The 14,308-nt window shown below is 38.8% G+C and overlaps 1 protein-coding gene across 3 annotated transcripts in view; it reads right to left on the bottom strand.

Moving 5' to 3' along the window:
• The window catches only part of Micu3 (mitochondrial calcium uptake family member 3), a 91,054-nt gene that overhangs the window by 68,134 nt on the left and 8,612 nt on the right, over positions 1 to 14,308 (bottom strand). The window contains exon 1 of one of the 3 annotated variants that reach the window (XM_055593625.1): positions 12,742 to 12,784. The exons of the other annotated variants lie outside the window; for them this stretch is intronic. The gene's annotated coding sequence lies outside the window, so the exon portion shown is untranslated. Of the gene's footprint in view, positions 1 to 12,741; positions 12,785 to 14,308 lie in introns of those variants that run through there. 3 annotated transcript variants of the gene reach the window in all.

The raw sequence follows: 14,308 nt of genomic DNA, 5'->3' as shown, positions 1-14,308 counted from the left end.
GTCCCCTGATAGGGGAGGACCTCCTCCCCTTTCATCTGACCCTGTTTTATCAGGTATCTTCAGGGCTGGCTGCAAAGTCCTCCTCTGTGGCCTAACAGACTGCTCCTCCCCTGGGGTGGGGGTCAAACAGCCTGCCCTTGAGATCCTATTAGAAATAGTCCGTGTTCCCCTTACTTTGGAAAACTACTTGGTTACTGAGCTACCACAGGCCACATCCGAGCAGAAGTTCTAGGTTATATCCATAGATGGTCCTTGGTTGAGTGTCAGTCTCAGAAAAGACCCTGTGCCCTACCTAGCAGTGTTTCAAAGCAGACACTAAGACTCATAACCAAACCCTCGGCAGAGTGCAGGGAATCATATGAAAGAAGGGAAGTTAGTATGATATGGAAAGGATAGGAGCTCTACAAGGACCAAATACATTTGTTTTAATTAAATCAAATAATACTAACTTTTCAAGATAAAAATGTATTCAATTATACATAGGAAGTTGAACATCTGGTAACAGGTCCTAACTGATGCTGCAAGTAACCAACACTTTTAAAACTTTTATAAAACATTAAAGACCAAATAATTTTTTACATTTACAGTCAAAAATTTGTTCGGCAAGAATCTTATGGGACATACCTACTATTCTATTCAAGTAGCTAGAAAAGTTGTTCATGATAGTATTATGTTTAACTTTCTCATATGGCTTGAGGCTTATTTAAGAGTCTAAGAAGATAAAAGACAGAACACTTTCTTAGCTCACTGGGTGGTCCAAAGGTTAAACATCAAATTTGCAGTGTGGGAAAGTCCCAAAGTACTCCAGTTAATGTTTTGATGCCTAACAAATATATCTATATGGAAAAACACAGCACAGCTGAAGACAAGCCAGCAGCATATTCCTGGCTGAGATCAGATAAGAATAAAAGTATTAATAAAGAACTGGCTAGTTATGAGGCTTTTGTTTTGTTTTATGTGTATGGGTGTTTTATCTGTGTGTATGTCTAGAGACCACTTTCATGCCTGATGCCCACAAATGCTAGAAGAGGGCATCAGGTCACCTGGAACAGGAGTTACAGATAGCTGTGAGCTGCTATGTGGGTGCTGGGACTCAACTCTCTCCCTGTGAATAAGCAGCCATAGTTCTTAGCTGACAAGCCATCTCTCCAGACCTAAGGTTTAAGTCTCTATCTGTGTTGCTGTAGTAGCTTATTCTTCAGAGATCTGTCAAGTCAATTTCTTAATAGCTGATAAGATATATATTGTTATATAAATTATAAAACATAAGACATTCTTAAGAAGGTAGTGCAACACCACCACCTGCTGCTTGGAGCTTATCTCTTCTTGCCTACCGAATATCTTCTTATATCTTATTCCCTAAGACCTCCCCTGCCCTACAGTTTCATGTTTTGCTTCCTGTATTGAATACTGCCCTCTGAGTGTGCCAACTGCACTACTACTCTCATCTTTGAAAGATTCTGTCTTATTTCCCCATTTAGCTAGCCTTCTTCTCCTTTCTACTTCTTTCCTTCCCTTTACAGCAGGGTTATTGGAGAAATCAGTCTACATGTCCTGTCTCAGATTTCTTTTCCTTCTCCTTTGAGCGTAAGCATGTTCGACCTTTTTCCTCTACTAAAACTGTTTGTCAAGGTTGTCAGTGACCTCCTTGTTGCTTAATCCAAAGATCAATTCTCAGCTTTCATCTTACACTATTTGACACAGTTGTTAACTCCCCTGAAAAAATTTATTGTCAATTTCCAAAACTTTATTCTTCTGATATCTCTCTGTCCTTCTAGCAGGTTTTTTTTTTTTTTTGGTACTTTCTTTTAACTAAACATTCATTTATTTTTATATGTATGTTTGCTCACCATATTTGTGCCTAATGCCCAGTGTTGGACCACTGTCCAAGAATGGAGTCATGTGAGGAGAATTCTTAGTGTTTGTGGAAAAAAAAAACTCTAAGAAAACAAGAGAAGAGTCTCGTGACTTGGTTTCTTCAAAAACATGGATTTTTTTAAAATTATGCAGTTAATATTTTCAAATTACATATATATTATGTATTGTGTATGTGAGTGCCTGACACACCTGTGGAAGTCAAAGGGCTTGGGGAAGTTGTTTTGAATTATGCTTTTGTGCCCCTTCAGGTGTAGGGGATAGGAGTGAGTATACTTCTGTTATTCATTACAACTGGCTACTTTTGCTAGTTTATAAGCCTCCATGGAGGCATATGCTTGTCTGGCATGTAGAGCTTGCTCTTGTGGTTGTACACTTTACTCATGTAACTCAACTTAAACAACAGAGTATAAACTGTCTGATGTTCAGTATAAAGTTGGTATTTACATGAGACTTTAGTCAGCCTAATTTATTGGCTCCATTCTCTCAGGTTCCACTGCCTATAGGGCAGTGACACCCAGGGAGGCCAGAAGAGGGCATCAGATTTCCTGGAACTGGAGTTATAGCTGTGAGGGAACATGAGGGTGCTGGGAATTAAACCCTGGTCCTCTGCAGTAACAGAAAATGCTAACCACTGAGCCATCTCTCTGGCTTCTCCTTCTGGGTACTTTTCATTTACATGGTGTCCTAGAGTCAGCCCTTAATCTTTACTTTTCTTTTTATCTATAGTTATTCTCCACAATGATCTCTGTTGGCATACAGGCAAGACTGTTAGTTACTTGGGTTTCCCAGTGCCTATGAGAATGTCTTGCTTCGAGTAGGCTCTCAAACATCCACTAAATGAGTAAATGCATGAACATAGGTGAAAAGCTTACTGTAACTGTTTAAAAAAATGACTTTTTTATTTTACATATTAATAATGTTTATTTAAAAGTTGTCAATGTTTGTCAAACAGTCACAGATTGTTTTCTTATATAAACATCAATCAAAACTTGGAGATGTCACAAGTTAAATTTCTCAAATAAACCTTGACCTCCCAACTTATTTAGTCAGGGTTTCTGTGGATACTCCAGCTTCAACACCCATATCAGAACCATGGATGACAAAAACAAGTGATGTTTGTCTTTCTGATGAGATCTAATAGACTAAGATCAGAAGGAAGGAGAGGAAGACCTCCCCTATCAGTGGACTTGGGGAGGGACATATGTAAAGAAGGGGGTGGGAGGGTAGGATCGGGAGGGGAGAAGGGAGGGGCTTATGGGGGAATACAAAGTGAATAAAGTGTAATTAATAAAAAAATTTAAAAAATAACTCTTTTAACAATTAAAATATATTTGTAAAAGTTAGCATTGAGGCTAGGGTATATTCTGGTGGTTGAACACTTGGTGAGCAAAGATAAGGCCCTGGGTCTGATCCCCAGCATTGTGAAAAAAGAAAATATTAATGAATGACAATAATTCTGTTATCTAGTTGTAGTCTGATGTTAAATGTCTCTCAAAGAGGTTCACATGTTTGAATCCTTGATCCTCAGCTGCTGATCGTTTGGGAAATTTATGAAATTGTTGGGGCATAAACTGTATCATTGTAAAGCCAGGCTGGTATCACTATTCTGAGGCTGTAGAACCTCTGGAGAATGGGCCAGTTGGATGTGGATCACTTAGAGTAAAAGGGATAAATCTTAAGGTTATTGCCCTTTCAGGCTTCCTGTCTTTCTGCTTCCTGAGTGCTAAAGGATGACACCAACTGCAGCCAATTCTACCACCATGGAGCTCTTAGCTGACATTCCGTCCTCACCATGATAATGGACTGCCTAATCTTCATCTCCTTTAGTTGCTCCTTGCCAGGTGTTCGGCACAAAAATGAAAAAAATAACAAATATTTATGTATTATATTTTAGTTGACTTCAGAAAAATGTAGATGCAGAAGGTAATGGTGTAAAACACATTCAATTATGTGTCTTCCCTGGAATGGGAAATTTCTTTTTTATGATTTATCTTTAATTTTCAGATTCATATATTACAAGCTATTTAACATATGGAACTTGGTATCTAGACCAGGTCACCCTCCAATTTATAGATCCTCCTGTCTCTGCCTCCCAAATGCGAGGATTAAAGGAGTGAGATAAGATACCAGATTATTATAAACTATTTAATTTTGTTTTCAGCAAGTCAATTGAACGCTAAAAAGAGAATGCCCAAATTTCAAACTTCTAGAACAGCAGTTTCAACCTCCCTAAAGCTGTGACCCGTTAATACAGTTCCTCATGTTGTGGTGATCCCCAACCATAAAATTAATTTCATTGCTACTTCATAACTATAGTTTTGCTACAGCTATGAATTGTAATGTAAACACCTATGTTTTCTGATGGCCTCAGATGTCCTGTGTGAAAGGGTCTTTAGACTCTCAAAGGGGCTGAGACCCACAAGTTGAGAACCACTGCTCTAGGAGGACAAAACCAAGAAAATAGATCCAATCTATGCCAGGAAATAAAAATGAAAAAACATATATTCATAGGATAGCAAAAACAACTGTAAACAAGTTCCCAAACACAATAAATACAATAGTGTTAAAAAGCCTCATTGAAAAAGAGAAAACCCTCACAGGGTTAGTGGGGTTGTTTAGTAGTACAATGAATGCTCACTATATACAAGATTCCCAGGAAACACAAATAGAGAAAGAAAAACTCTTATGTTGTGCTTTTCAAAAATCCATATAATTGTCCCCTGGAACTGTCACAGTTAAACATTACTGACAATATCTGAAAATGCATGGAATTAAAGGTTACAAGTATTAAATGGGACAATGTAAAACTCATAACTAAATAGCTATAGGAAGCTGAGCAACTGTTAGAGAAATGTCTTGTGAATTAAATGAATTCAAAATCAGAGTTGGGACTTTATTAACTATTAAAATGGAAAGAATGGTAATTACGAACATTGTCTCTAACAAAAATACTACGTAAACGGACCAGTTAGCACTCACTCTTCACAAAATTATCAACGAGATAAAAATATAGAAGTTATATCAGTTTAGGGAAATAGTGATACAGTAGATACTCGCACATGATGTTCATGGATATTTAGTTCACAATAAAATTACCTGCATGGAGACGATAAAATCAAATTTAGAACACAATAATAGGTAAAAGATATAAAAAGATAACATCTAGAAAAGAAACTTTAAGAAGTTCTCTACTGTAATCCAGGCATGGTTTTAATTAATTAAAGCCCATGCCTTTAATCCTAACAGTCAGGAAGCAGAGGCATGTGGGTTTCTGTGAGTTCAAGGCCAGCTTGGTCTATGTATGAGTTTCGGGGCAGCCCAGGCTACACAGAGAAACCATATCTTAAAAAGAAACAAAAACAAAACAAAACAAAACAAACTCTACCTCACAAATTATCAGAAAAACTGAAAGCAAACTGTGCAAACTATCACTGGACAATAGTCAATCAAAGTAGAATATGGATATACACATGAAAAAATTGCATATGAAGTATATCTCAGTAAAACCACTTTAAAAAAGAATATGGAGGAAGGCCTTTTCTCCAAGAAACACAAGAAGAGACAGGCGTGACTGGAAGGAACCTATAGCTGGAGAAGTACCTGCTGGTCTAGAACAATGAGTTACTGAACATGGACCCCCAAGTACAGGAGAAAAGGAAAATAAATCAGAAGAGGATACCAAAGGACAAGCAGCGTATGAAGCTGAAAGAAGGCCCTGGAGAAAAATCAGCCTGCACACCTCAGGAAGGCCACATTGCGACTTCAGAATAGGAACAAGCAGCAGCTCCTGATAATGAAGAGGAATATGAGCATGTCAAAGAAACTGATGAACAAATTGAAGAATATAATAACAAAGATGAAGAGGATGATACTGAAGATGGTGAAGGAAATCTTCTGCCAGTAAAACTTAAAAAGATAGAAACCTAGCTCTGCGGACTTCTTCAGAAAACAGAAGACAATGATCTTGTTGAGGCTTTGGTTTATGATATGTAAACACGATATTTATGATATGAAAACTTTTTTTTTTTTTTTTTGTTTAATCCAAGGTGTGGATGTGGGAGTGATTCAGATATCCATAGCAGCAAACTATATGCCTCTTTCAGGCTCTGAGAGCGGCCCTTTGCCAGCTGCAGATGGTTTAATTCTGAGGACTCTGGAGAGGGAATAAAGGCCAGGGCCCAGAGAGTGTTGAGGGGGCTCCGAGAAAGAGCAAGGCTACTTCTGCTCGTTCCCTGCTACTCCTGATTGCAGCAGTTGCAGTGAGAAGACAAGAAGTTGGAGATATCCTAAAATGAAGATTGGACTTCCCTAATGAACCCGATGACCCTAACCAGCAAGAAGCAGGTAAGGGAATCCCACTCCTTCTCCCTATTAACCTTCTTACTCGCCTACCCAGCATTGGGGATTGGAAGGGATTGCGGTGAAGAAAGAGATACAAGAAACCCAAAATAAAACAGTTTAAAAAGTATGCTATTTTATTTCCGTTTTCTTATATCTCTTTCTCCCTTTCTCCACCCCAATCCCGTAGGGACGAAGTTTTCCTTAGCTACTTCTTGGTGGTTAGGGTTGTCGGGCAAGTCCAATCCTCCTTTCAGGATATCCCCATCTTTTTGTCACACTGCATCAAGGACATTGGGGAGGGGACACCGGCAGCCTTCTCCTTTCCCAGAGCCCCCTTCTCTCTCTGGGTCCTGGCCTTTATTCCCTCTCCAGAATCCTCAGATTTAAACTATGTGCAGCTGACAAAGGGCCCCTTTCAGAGCCTCCACCAAACAGAGTTTGCTGCTGTGGACAATTTCAATCAGTCCCATATCCTACAACTGGGATCAAAACAAAAACATGTTATATCTACAATATTTCCCCCTTTCTGTTTTTTGTTTTTTTTTTTTTAATGGCTTTTCTTTTAATATGAATGAGAATTGCTGTTGTTTTCTTTTTTGTGTGTGTGTGTTTTCTTTCCTCAAGTAGTTTTCAAAAGTAAGGGGAACACGGACTATTTCTAACAGGATCTCAAGGGCAGGCTGTTTGAACCCCCCCCCCCCCCCAGGGGAGGAGCAGTCTGTTAGGCCACAGAGGAGGACTTTGCAGCCAGCCCTGAAGATACCTGATAAAACAGGGTCAGATGAAAGGGGAGGAGGTCCTCCCCTATCAGGGGACTTGGAAAGGGGCAGGGAGGAGACCAGGGAGGAAGTGTGGGGTTGGGGAGGGAATGAGGGAGCGGGATACAGCTGGGACACAGAGTTAACAAAATGTAACTAAAAAGAAAAATAAAATTAAAAAAAAAAAAAAAAAGAAATTGAAGCTGTTGTTTTCTTAAAAGGGGATGATCAAGGAACCAAACACTTTTGGATCAATAGTTTCTACTACAACCTGTCTCTCTTGGACATGCATTCATTAGTCAAATGACCACTTTTATCACAGTATCTACAAATTCAGGTTCTTACCAAGAATCCAGTGTTGCCAGAAATGGCTCCTACGCTTTTCTGGCAGAATGTACTGTATTTCTCAGATTTAATATACCAGCAATTTTGAGCTCTGAAGCTTTTAGTGGCTTGGTTACAATTTCTTTTCAAATGACCGAATTTACTGCAATTAAAGCACTGAGCATTTTGATATCTAAGGCTTTTGATGGCTACTGGGAAAGTTAATGATAATCTCTTGACCTGAGGCTGCTCCTCTAGCAGCTTAGTGTACTCAAGATTGATTTTTTTTTCCTTGAAATGACCCCTTTCTCTTTAATGCCCTGTACTGCTTTCTGCTCCTCCTAGACCCTTGCCTTACACAGGGGCTGTGGAAACTTGACATCAAAAAGTCCATGGAGCAGAGCTGGGAAGCAACTGTGGGAAACTCCGGCTTTCAGTTACTAGGTCTGACCATTTCTGTCTCCCTTTTCCAGTGCTTCCATCTCTACCTGCAAACTCTCTAGTTGCCCAGCCAACTCTACAATCTTTTCAAAAGTGAGAGAATTGAGTGACACTTCTGATTTTCTTATTTCATCCACTTTTTGTTTCTCATATCCCTCCATACAACCTTCCTTAAAACGGAATGCAGGAAGACAATGAGGCAAAGCTGGAAAATCCCTTCTGGGAGTAAAGCAGGAGAGAAATGAGTGATAGCAGCTATAGAAAACCTTTTCCTCTCTCAAGGGCAGGCTGTTTGACACCCCCCCCCCCAGGGGAGGAGCAGTCTGTTAGGCTACAGAGGAGGACTTTGCAGCCAGCCCTGAAGGTACCTGATAAAACAGGGTCAAATGAAAGGGGAGGAGGTCCTCCCCTATCAGTAGACTTGGAAAGGGGCAGGGAGGAGACCAGGGAGGAAGTGCGGGGTTGGGGAGGGAATGAGGGAGCAGGACACAGCTGGGACACAGAGTTAACAAAATGTAACTAAAAAGAAAAATAAAATTAAAAAAAAAAAAAACCTTTTCCTCATATCCTCAAACAGTATTTTCATTTCTCTGTACCCTGCTGTCTCCTCTACAACATTAGAAACCAGATTTTCCATTATTTTAAGCCTTATGTCTGGGCACCACTTGTAGGTGCTACTTTTTAAAACTATTTTATTTACATTTCTCAGGCCTCTTCCTCCCTTCTCCACCCCAATCCCTTATAACACCCCAGAAAGAAAGACAGGTAGAAAGAAAAACAAATAATACATAGATGAAAGATTAGATAGATAGATAGATAGATAGATAGATAGATAGATAGATAGATAGATAGACAGACAGATAAATGGATGGATGGATGAATGATGGTGGTTGACTGGGCAGTTGTGAGGCCAAGACATGGCCCAGCCACCACATGAGAGTAATGAAGTAAAGACAGGCAGCAGACTTGAAGAAGCTACAAGACCAACAAACCAAGATGATCACCTTCCACACACAGGCTACCAGTCCAGGCCAGCAAGAAGAGTCTGATCCTAGATCAGAGGCCTCTTCCCTTAAAGCACAGCCTCCCAGAGGCCTCTGCCCATGGCCTACCCCAGAGGGTTCCCTGTATGCTCCTCTGGAGTAGGTGACAGAAACAAGAAGACCCAGACTTAAGGACCTGCCCCACTCATGGCCAAGGCACTCAAGGATTATAAGAAGATGTTGTCTCACAGGTAAAACGAGGATACTATCTACACTGCTGTTTCTTGTAATTCCGTTGGATGAGGCACATCCCTTCTCCCCTCTTGAAAAATGAAGTAGAAATGTTCAGGCATTCCAGCCCAGGCTCCTAAGATCTGCTCTACCTGCTCTCTATAGCCACATGCCATTCCCACCCAACTGTGAATGCCCAGACTGCAAGGGGAGAAAACTGTTTTCCTAGAGGAACTGTTCCAGCTTGTATTTTCCCACCAGCCTCCTACTACCAACCTGCTCTTGACGGATGAAGATCTTGGCTTCAGAAATAAAGATGAGCACCAAGACCTTATACTTTTACCTCCATCTCCTTCATCTCCGTGATTCAGCTGGGGACAAACACATTGAACTTCTTGATTCACATTTGTGTGAATTCACAATGAAGGATAGAATAGATCCACGATTCCAGCCCTGTTTCACCCTGTTGGAAGTGCTGGTTCCTTTGCTGAATTAGTCATTTGCCCGACACACCTCTCAATTAGTCTTTTCCTGTGCTTGGACTTATCTTCTTTCCATAAGTTTTTCATACCTTACTGCTTTCCCCATGTCAAAGTAAAAAACTTCATGGATCATGCACAGGTTTTAAAAAAGGAATATGGTTTTGCCTTTTTTGTCAAAAATTAAGTTTCCACAGATCTATGGGTTTATTTCCGGGTCTTTGACTCGATTCCATTGATCCACCAGTCTGTTTCTATGCCCATACCATGCCATTTTTATTTCTGTTGTTCAATAGTACAGCTTCAGATCTGGAATGGAGATACCTCCAGAAGATCTTTTATCATACAGGATTGTTTTAGCTATTCTGTGTTTTTTGTTTTTCCATATGAAACTGAGAATTGTTCTTTCAAGGTCTGTAAAAAATGGTATTGATATTTTTATGGGAATTGCATTGAATCTTTTGATTGCTTTAGGTAGAATAGTCATTTTCACTTTCTTAATCCTATCAATCCATGAGCATGGGATGTAGTTCCATCTTCTGATATCTTCAAGTTTTTTAGAGAGACTTGAAGGTTTTTTTTTTTTTCATACAGGGCTTTCACTTGCTTGGTTAGAGTTACACCAAGGTACTTTGTTATTTGTGGCTATTGTGAAGGGTGCTGCTACTCTAATTTCTTTCTCAGCCCTTTCTTTTTTTTAATTTTTATTTTTTTATATTAATCACAGGTTATTTACTTTGTATCCCAGCCATAGCCCACTCCTTCATTCCCTCCCATTCCCACCCTCCCTCCCTCATCTCCTCTCAGTCCCACACACAATAAAAGGAACTAACGTTAATTGGTCACCATTATCCCCTAGCAAGTGGACTTGGAAAGGGGCAGGGAGGAGATGAGGGAGGGGAATGCAGCGGGGATACAAAGTGAATAAATTGTAATAAATAAATAAACAAATAAATAATAAAGAATATGGATAATGATATACATACAGCAGATTTAGGGGTGATATAAAATTCATTAAATATAGCTGGCAAAAAGTTATGGAAAGTTGGTCTTAAAAGAGAGATAGATATGTTATATGTACAAAAAAAACAGAAATTTCTAAATGGTGCATTATTTGTTTAAAGTGTATAATTTTTGTTGAATTTGTTCTTAATTTCAAGCATCAGTATATTCTGATTACTGTAACCCCCTTCCTCTTGAATCTCCTTGCCACTCCTATTAATCCCCCTTCTTTGCAAAACTTCCTTCCTAATGGCCACTCTCCCTTCTTATTTCAGAGACCTACCAAGTTTACCCAGGATCATCTGTGTGATCATGGGTTTGGATCCTAGTGAACACCTCGGTGAATACACAACTGAAGATATTAACTGCCCCTACCTTAGAATCCATTAATAATTAATACTTACTGTACCCTGGAAGGGCTGTGCCCTGTGACCCCCTTTACAGTACACAAGGGACTGCTAATGGACTCCATACTCTGTGGGTCCACTGTGGACATCCACAACTGCTAGGCAGTTATGGCCACATTGTCTCTGCCATTCCCAAAAGTCAATATTCATAGCCTTTCTCCCTATCTTCTTGCTCTTGTATTCTTCCTGTCTCTCTTCTGCAATGATTCCCTAGCCTTAGAGATGGTAGTATAAAGTGATAAAGTGTCCTTTTTTTCCTGTGAATTTGACTGTCACTTAAGAATAGTGTGTTATTGTTTATAAGATGTTTTATAATAATTATGTTTTTATAATTATAATTACATCAGTATATTATCTCTAACATTCAAGTAGAAAAATGTGTTAGTCTCATTTTGAAAAAAGAGTTAACAGTCTATAGAGGCTGTCACCAGGGTCACATAGATAGCAAATGAATCTAGGACTAGAAATCAGGTGTTCTGACACCCAATCCAATATTTTTTTTCCTATTACACAACTTGGTATATTGGAATAAAAGTGCACTGCTTTTGCAATCCTTCAGGCTTATGTTCAAATGTCAGCTTCACCACTTTCTATTTAGGTAACCTTGAGAAAAATACTTAATCTCTCTGAACTTTAGCTTCAAAATAGAGATATACTAACCTACAAACTATAAAGACTAAGTAAAAAATTGTAAGAATTGTTCTTTCTCTAATAGTCAAGATAATCTACTCTACTAACTGGCTAACTCTTGAAACAGTCTATATGCTCAGCCCATGCCATAGGTTGAAACATGTCTCTCTGTGTTGCTGTAGGTTGAATGTTCACTCACTACATTTGTCTATAATTATCCCAACTGCCTACATTCTTTGTGCTTCTCATCTGCCTTAAATTCTATCCCTTTTTCTCAGTCTCACTCAGTCCCAAACGTCTAGATTAAATAACATGGTGACACTTTTTATTACATGAGAGTCACAGCTGGCTTCTCAAGGCTAACCCTTTAGCTCGACATTGCCCATAGCCACATAGGCCTGGCTTTACAGTGCCTCTGCTATGATTTGAAGATGAATATAACTCTTAGACATATGTGTTGAAAACTTCGCCTCCAGCTGGTGGCACTATTTTAAGAGCCTAAATGAAGGAAGTCAGTCATAGGAGTGGGAGGTGAGGGGTGTTCCTGCAGTGTGTGCCTTATTCGAAGACCTCTCTTTTGATCTCACTGTTTCCTTTCTGCCCTGACATGAACGGCCAGCCACCACTTGCATATGCTTCATGCTCTTACAGTGGTGGTGTTCTGCTTATGGCGGTTCCTAAATAAAGGAGCCAAGGGCTATACCCTAAAATCTGTGAAACCCACTGCTAAAATGAATCTCAGTTTTGCATGTATTTTGGTGACATACACAAAACTAATATAAGCTCTAAGACAAGTTTTCTCTAGGTTGAATTAAAAGAATACATCACCAATGTTTACACTATTTTTTTTCCCAAGTAAATCACCCTGAACTTAACTATATTCCTCAGTTTGGGCTGTCAAAACAATCTCACACTTACTAGTCAGATTAAATAACAGAAATTTATTTCCAATGGTTCTAGAGATGGGGAATCTGAAAAGAAGATACAGCCGTACTTGTTTGATTGTAAGGGTCCTCTTACTGGTTTACAGATACCCACTTTCTTGTTATGTCCTCCAAAGGCCAAGAAGCAGTAATGCCTCTGTGACATCATTTTATTCCTTAGTAGCCCAATCTCTGGCACAGTCACACTGAAGGTAGAGCTTCAAGATGCACTTGTGGAGGACACCAACGATCAGTACATACTGTCAAGCACAGAGCGAATCATCCGTCCCCTTTCTCTACACTATCATGCAAGTTTTAAAACTGTTTCAGCAGGTCATTCTTACCAAGTGGGCATTTCACTCTGTGGAACACTGTGAATGTTTTAGATCACCTGTAAACAAACAAGACAGGTCTTAAGATCAGATCCAGAACCCATGGCTACCTGGACCCTGTCAGCAGAGCTATCTGCTTCTTTGACCTATGCCAAGGTTACTGAGCCAACAACCTTCCTTGAAACTCGTGGAGCTCCAGGTGTTGGGAGGAGTCTCCTATATGACAGCACTGGCCAAACAGTACTCCACTGGTAGGATTTCAAGCAGTCCAAGCATTCCAGTCTCTTTGTCTGCTAGCCTTGGCCTAGCATCTGCAAGTTCTGCAACTACTGAGAAGACTCAAATTCTGACCCAACGAGGTTTTCCTTCCAAGTTTGTCTATTTCTGAAATATTCTTTTGAATTTTAATATCTTTTCATAGCTAATCTCTCACAGATCATTTTGTATAATATTACAACAGTGGACATATATCATTAGACATTTATTAAAAACCACAGATGTGTAACAGCAATGTGGAATTTTAATATGTGTGTATATATTTATAACTACCAAGGCAGAGTAGTAATAATTTGTAAATATAACTCCATCAGTTGAAACAAATACATCATTGCTGCCAGATACTGGTAATAGGGAAGCCTGCATATGGAGATGTATGGGAACTCTATACTTTGTCTTTGTGCTCCAATTTGCTGTGAATTTAAAACTGTTTTTTTTTTTTTTTTTTTTTTTTTTTTGCTTAGTTTTGTTAAAGGAGAAGGAAAATTCTATTTGTCAATATTGCTCTTAAAAATATAGCACATTTAGAGAGTATGTAGTTCTGAAAAAAGATGTCAAAATATTAATTTAAATTCTGAATGGAAAATATACAATGTTTTAGCTCTAAAGTTTGGAAAATTTATACAACAGCATACAAAAATGCATGAATTAAAAAGTACAAAAATTAAAAATAATGTTCAATTGTTTTCATTACAGAACTCATTGAAAAATGTTTATTGTTTTGATTTTATACAACACTAGGGATTAAACACATGGCCTCATGCATGCTACACACATAAAGTTATATATGTGATATACAGTTCTATTTATTACAACTCATACATTTGAGATTTTCCTAGTTCTTAAAATGAAGAGCTTAAAAGTTAAGAGATACAGACTAAGTCATTTGAGAAACACTTTTATCATAATGATCTAATTTCTTTTCTTATGTTTTTATTGAAAGTTTTTCTCCCCATACAATATATTCTGATAGTGGTTTCCCTTTCCTAACTCTTTCCAGATCCTTCTTATCTCCCTACCCATCCTATTCTACATACCAAACTACAGACCCAGCCCTTATTTTAGATAGGATCTTACTGTCTAAGCCAGTCTCAAATTTGCAATCTTCCTACCTCAACCTCCCAAGTAGCTGGAATTATAGGCACAGTCACTACGTAAATCTTGAATGAGGTTTTTTTAAAGCATGGATGCTTTAGTTTAACAGTCTATTTCCATCCTCCTGATGCTTTGGATGCTTTGTCTTTTTTCCTAAATGTTACTTAAATGCAACATCTATGAAAGTCAAAAGATATTATCTGGGACA

Source organism: Psammomys obesus, unplaced genomic scaffold, assembly GCF_907164565.1.
Source record: "Psammomys obesus unplaced genomic scaffold, mPsaObe1.curated_primary_1811, whole genome shotgun sequence".
NCBI lineage: Eukaryota > Metazoa > Chordata > Mammalia > Rodentia > Muridae > Psammomys > Psammomys obesus.
Note: the sequence above shows the minus strand (reverse complement) of the source record. Positions and strands in the feature narration are given on the sequence as shown.